At 45.1% G+C, this 6474-nt stretch overlaps 1 non-coding gene across 1 annotated transcript; it reads left to right on the top strand.

The window, feature by feature from the left end:
- Positions 1 to 5647: 5647 nt before the first annotated feature.
- trnav-aac (transfer RNA valine (anticodon AAC)) lies at positions 5648 to 5720 on the top strand. Its single transcript has one exon. It is a non-coding gene; the product is annotated as a tRNA-Val (tRNA).
- The last annotated feature ends 754 nt before the right edge of the window (positions 5721 to 6474 follow it).

Genomic DNA, 6474 nt, shown 5'->3' with positions numbered 1-6474 from the left:
GTAACCGCTGCAGTATTCCCGGCGATCGATCAGCAGAGTTTGATCCTTGAGATGGTGACCCGTAGCCAGTACTAGACTGTCATATTCACGAACCGCATTGCCGTTTTCAAAGTCAGGTTGAAAAGGTCTGGATGGAACCTGCACACCATCGACGTACAACGCTATAAATTCCGCGTTATAATGTTTAAAGTTAAAGGGGTTCTTGTTGTAAACCCCGGTAAATGCATCATTATCTTCGAGACCTATAATAACCTGTTTTGGGAGCTGTCCTAGAAACAGATTTTCCTGGTTCATCACCCGTGTCCCTGCGGGGATACTGTGGACTTTCATATAGACTCTTTCGATCGGGTACTTGGCGTTTGCCGTCATTAACGCCTGCGCGTGTCCTAGTTTAACCGCCGGGGAGACGGACACTTTTTTCACAAACAGCGAGGCCGATAATATGGTCAGTTTATATTTTTCAGTATCAGGGGTCATCAGACAAAAAGCACTTTTACTACGGATCATTTTAATTTTAATGTCTACCCCGTTGAGCATGAGTTTTTCTTGGAAAAATATGTCTGCATGGATATGCCCCATTAGCTCAAAGGTCCTCCCTTCTGTTGAAGAGGCCGTTCTTTTTTGCAAACCCTTATTGAGTCCCTCTGGATCCTTGTCGTCCATAGCTTCCGGGATGTCTTTGAAGAAAAGGCCGGGGCTGAACTGTTTGCTCAGGGTCTCCTCACTATAATTAAGGATACACTCCATCATGGCTCTATAGGGGTAAGTATTGCTGCTTTGACTAATGAGCCGATCTCCCAGGGTCACATCCACCTGTGAAAACATGGTGGCCACCGGGTAATTGATGACCCCAGCGTTGGTCGTCTTCTCGATTGCATCGCCATCCTCATCAGTCACTTTACAGTTCATTAAAATAAATGTGTTATTCAAATCAATATAATCCTCGCCATTGCCAGCCATAAAAAACTCCAGAGGGGCCGTGTCTGAAATTGCAGAAAGAGGGGGAATCTCTACATATATGATCTTATCTATACTCGTTTGAGTGTATGGAACTGTAAACAGATCCAGTTCTGATTTGACGCATTCTTCCGATAGACTGTGGACAAAAGACATGTTTAAAAGATGTATCCTGAGGCTCTATTTTTCTTTCTTTTAGACTTTCTTTTTGCAGGTTTTTTCTTGTGCTGCTTCCTTCTCCGAGTGTTTCCACGATATGTTGGAGAATGAGAGATTCTTCGTTTTTTGTTAGCCACGGATCTTCGTCGCCCTGGTGGACACATGCTGTTTCTTCTTTTACCCCCCCTCCTCGCCATTACCATGAGACCCGAACCCTCCTGATGCTCATGGCTAGCTGCCCGGTTCATAACATTGGTGAACACGTCACTAACAATATTTTTAGCCGCTGATTTCAAGTGGGGTCTGGCTATAGCAAAGCCTCTCTTAAGCAGGGGTACGGCCATTCTAAAGAGACCACGAAAGAGTCCTCCTAGACCGGCGCCATACATTGTGGGGGCTCCTACAAAACCGGGCAAGCCGTTCCATCTTGCATCTTGTAATAATCCACATAGGCGCTAGGATCTACATAACCCCTCGAGGTAGCCATTTTAATAATGTACACACTGTTTCAGGGGTCGAAAATGTAGTTTGACATTAACTTTACCGAAGCGGAAGGGTACGTTGATATTCTGATCCGATTTTACTTCGATCGTGATGTTGTCAAATTGGGTCTTTGAGACTGGTACGTAGTGTGGTTTGTCATAAGTAAATGTGACCATGTCATTGCTTTTACCTTTAATAAGTACATTTCTCAAAAGGGGGACATAACTATCCCCGACCCTCTGGTGGGTTATGATATCCGTATACACATAAAGAGTGTAAAAGCCGCCCCACCACTTCTGAGAACCTGCTCTCTGTGTCAGAATAGAACCCAAATATACGCCCCAGTTGGCCGCTGGTTTGAATGCTAACACCTGGTTTTGACACCTTGTACACTCTGTTTTTAATAGGGTTGTAATATAGCTTGATGTTGGGGGTGCCTTCTGAGAACTGTTTATGCATCTCATCTAATATTTTATCCACATTGTCATAATAACCTCCTTGTATCGTGAATATCCATTGATTTTAACATCATCAAAAATGGCGAAGGTGGCATCCTTATCTTGTAAAACAGCCCAAGTGTAAGGATACTGTATTTCCGCCAACCCCACTTCCCACGACCCCCTTAGATCTATAGATTTTCCAAATTGTACCGTGTAACTGGATATTTCATTTTTAGGGTATATATCGAGAGAGGCGTTACTGGGTAGAGTCATGTAGAAGCCTCCTGATTCCATCTTGAGTACCGAAAGTAATGCCCCCAACACACCCACGGGCATGTTGTTATAAGGATTGAATATCGCAAACCTGTTGTTCCGGGACCCAACTATTGAACTTTTCAGGCCATCCAAGCCATTTCACCAACACGTATTTTTTCCGGTTCTGGGTTTTTTCAGCTAATATCTTTTCAACTCTGTATACACTGTCTTTACCCACAATCATTTTTTGTAACTCGGCTAACCTTTGGCAAAAGAACTCCTTAGCTTTGAAACGCGAACCACATCACCGATGTTGAACTTATAAGTAGTTTTTCCCTTCTTAATAAATGGTCCGTATAATTCTTTATAGACCTTAAAAGAATTACTTTGATCAACATCTATAGGCTTCATTTTAATACTGGTGTGATACCCTTGGTTGTAAGCATCGATAAAATCCTGAACTTTATCAAAATACTTGAACGTGTTGACCGCTGTAAAATATCTCCAGATTTTGGTCTTCATGGTGCGGTTAAACCTCTCCACTACCAATGCCTTAAGCTCATTACCGGTGGTGAAATGATGTATTTTGTGTCTCTTCAGTAGATTCTGAAATTCTCTGTTGAGAAACTCTTTTCCTTTATCAGTCTGCAGTTTTTTAGGACATCGACCCTGGGACAATATATCCTCAAAGGCCCTTGTCACCGCCCGACCTGTTTTTTTATGTAGAATGCGAGCCCAGGCATATTTTGATAACACATCGATACACATCAACATCAATTTGTGACCATTGTTATGTTTTGATAAATTTGACATATCGACTAGATCCATTTGCCATTGTGAGTCTATGTCAGTTGCATATACGCGGTTTCTTTTAAAGTTAATCCTGAGAGGTTTATGTAAGGTATAGGCGTCTTGTTCCCGTAACCATTCTGAAACAACCACATCATTAACCTTCACTCCGGCCTCAGCGAGTCCTCTTTGAAAACCCTTCTTACCCGCCAAACCCCCAATCTTGGCTGGGTTGTAGTATAGTTCCTGCATTTGGGGAGCTTGCCGAGTCATTCTGTCAAATAACCAAACAGACCCACACTATGCGCAAAGTTTTTATACAAGGTTTTTTATTCAACTTCAGGAGAGCAGATACCCCTTTTTAGACATTTGAGAAAAGTATAACATACACAACAATTTTTTCTACGGTCCAGACAAAAAGAAATCAGATGATTGGTTACTTGATCTATATCAACAAATATACCTGTTTCTTTATCTTGTAGGCACACACCTCAGTTACATATGTAAATAAAACAACAATATGACCTATTTTAAAAGTAAACAGAGGTGTATTAAACATGCTCAGCAAAAGGTCATACAGATGTTGATGAAATGGCCTAATATCATTCTTGGCCCCCTTGAGCGCTTCATCCCAGTGTTCGTACCCCCCGGTCTTTGTTACAGCAGCCATTCACTTTTCCAGGTTTGAAAGTTGATCCTCATCGATGGTTAAATCTGTAGAGAAAAGGCTCGCGTTGGCTACTTTTCGGTCAAGCACATGGTGTAATAGCGCTCTCAGGTTAGCTGCAGAGTGTTGATGACAGAACCAGTTGCAGAAGCAGTCCAGAACATTCCCCATGTTCAAAGTCCCTTAGTTCAGGTCAGAGTCTGAATCAGTGGCGTAGATGTCGAATTCCTCGTCGCTGCCCCCAGCTTTAACTTCTTTACGGAAGAAATAAGCTTTTAGCTTGCCAGCGGTTTTTCTACTCGGCTCATCCAGGTCATTGACCAGCTGCCCAAGTTTCTCTATTATAAACGGCTCCTTTTTCAGCTCCAGCAAAATCTCATCTATGATTTTCTGGACTTGTCCCGCAGTGACATGTATGTGGGAGTAAGACAGCGCCTTGATTAGTGCCGGTTTCAGCCACGGTTTGTTCAGTCTTCTGTAAAACACGTTGAAATAGAACAGGAAATAGTAACGGTCTGGTTCAAACAAACAACTGTGTCTCAACTGACTGGGGTGATTCACTTCACACCCCCGACAGACTTCTTTCAGAGCTCGGTCGATGAGAGCACTCAGAATATACACCAGGGTGCTTTTAACCACTCTGCTTACTTGGTCACATACCCCGGGCATAAATCCTGCGTCTTCATCACGCCCCTGGGACAGTCCGATGCTCATTGGGTCGCCTGGTGGTTTGTGGGGTGTTTCTACATCCATTGGACTGACCCCCTCCTGAGACGCACAGACGGTAGACAGTTCGGCAAAATCGAGGCCCTCCATGAGCTCCAGAGGCTGGGGATCCCCGAGACTCATTTGGACATCCATCGCACCGCATGTTGTTTCGTCCTGAGGGACCGGGGTCTGAGGTCTTGGAGGGTAACCGCAGTCAGAGGGTTCCAGAGTGTATACAAAATCTGGGGAATAGAACCAGGGGTGATCCCGGGTTTGAAGAGGCCTGTAGAGCCTGTCGACGTCCGCAGCTTTCGGGTAAGACATTCTCTTTAATTTTAAACCATGAATGAATTGTTGCGCCTTTTATCCTATCTCTTCACTACGTCACGACACACCGCCCTCTTAGAAGAGAGTAGCCCCTGAGCCGTCAGACCCCCCTCCAAAACCCCACACGTCGTCGGTTTTATCATCGTCGTCGTCATTCAAGGGGGATATATAATCCATAATCCAGCATATTCTCCTTCTAACCAAATCCAGTTGCGAACATTTGGTCAAGATGTCAAAACCATCATTTATACAGTTTATGACCTCTTTCAAGAACGGCCAGTCCACGGCGTCAAACATAATTTCTGTAACCTGTTTTTCTGGATCCTCCACACCCCCTTCAATAGGGTTTGTAATCAGGGTACTGCTAAACAAAACCTTACGATCTGTAGTTTGAGATAGACTCTTCACCACTCTACCGTAGTTCTGCAAGCTTTCCCATTCACACCTTTCAAAACCCTGAGTCGGAGACTCCATTTTGCATTCTCTTGGACCCTCTTGCAAGCCTTCTAGAGTCTTATCCACAAGCCCCAGATCTCTCCAGGCCATCACCTTCAACCAGTCCTCATAAGAGTATTCAATTACCGTCTCAAAAGGTTCCAACGTACCCTCCTTCTCTCCCAAAGCAAAAAGCTCCACTCCAACACAGCTGGGATCCCTTTTAAAGCGCAGGGCGACCTGCCTTTGAAAGAGTTTCCAAAGTGTCCTGATGTGCCCTTTAGCAATGCCAAACAGGTCTGTGAAAATGGCATCCTTTCGCGGCACTTCAGACGCCATCTCACAGTCTAGCCGACCTGAAATGCGTGAGCCCGTTTTACGAGCAGGCTTCAACGGTAACCGTTTGAAGCAAGACGTTGCGGTGTCAGTTTCCGTAGTGTAGCGGTTATCACGTTCGCCTAACACGCGAAAGGTCCCCGGTTCGAAACCGGGCGGAAACAGCCTGCTGTGGGCCGGTCCGTTTCATCCTGTTTGCCCTCGTGGTTCCCCGGAGGCGGTGGGTAGCTTTTCTTCATTGGAGTGCCCGAAATCGGTGCTCTCAGAGCGTCCGTCCGTCGACAGGTTGAAATTGTAAACGCTGGTGTAGCCACTTTTAATTAAAATCTGATGATGATGATGATGATGATGTTGTTGTTGTTGTTGTTCCTGTTGTTGTTCTTGTTGTCATCGTGGTCGCCGTCATTATTATTGTTAAAGTAAAGCAGTAGTTAGATTTGTTGCTACCGTAAGGTGCAGAAGGCACAATAGCTCTGTGATTGTCTGATGGTGGCACAAGACGAGCAGCAGCTGTTTGAACAAGCCATTGAGCATCACCTTGTTGGGGTAAGTGTAAGTCTTGTCATTGCTCAGGGCGTTCTTCCTTTGAAAGAGTTTCCAAAGTGTCCTGATGTGCCCTTGAGCAATGCAATATAGGTCAGTGAAAATAGAAACCTTTATCTCACAGGCTGGCCCACGGGAAACGCCTGTGTGCGTTTTACCAGCCGGCTTCGATAGGAGTTATTCGAAATACCAGGACGGGTTGGTTTCCGTAGTGTAGTGGCTATCACGTTTGCCTCACACGCGAAAGGTCCCCGGTTCGAAACTGGGTGGAAACAACCCGCGGTGCACGTGTGCCAGTGCCGTGTTACCCGTCCCCCATCTCTCTGCCCCAAGGGTGGCTGTCGTTTTCTCTTCCTCGGAGTGTCAAGAAATCCT

Source organism: Amia ocellicauda (assembly GCF_036373705.1).
Source record: "Amia ocellicauda isolate fAmiCal2 chromosome 11 unlocalized genomic scaffold, fAmiCal2.hap1 SUPER_11_unloc_3, whole genome shotgun sequence".
NCBI classification, from domain to species: Eukaryota; Metazoa; Chordata; class Actinopteri; order Amiiformes; family Amiidae; genus Amia; species Amia ocellicauda.
Note: the sequence above shows the minus strand (reverse complement) of the source record. Positions and strands in the feature narration are given on the sequence as shown.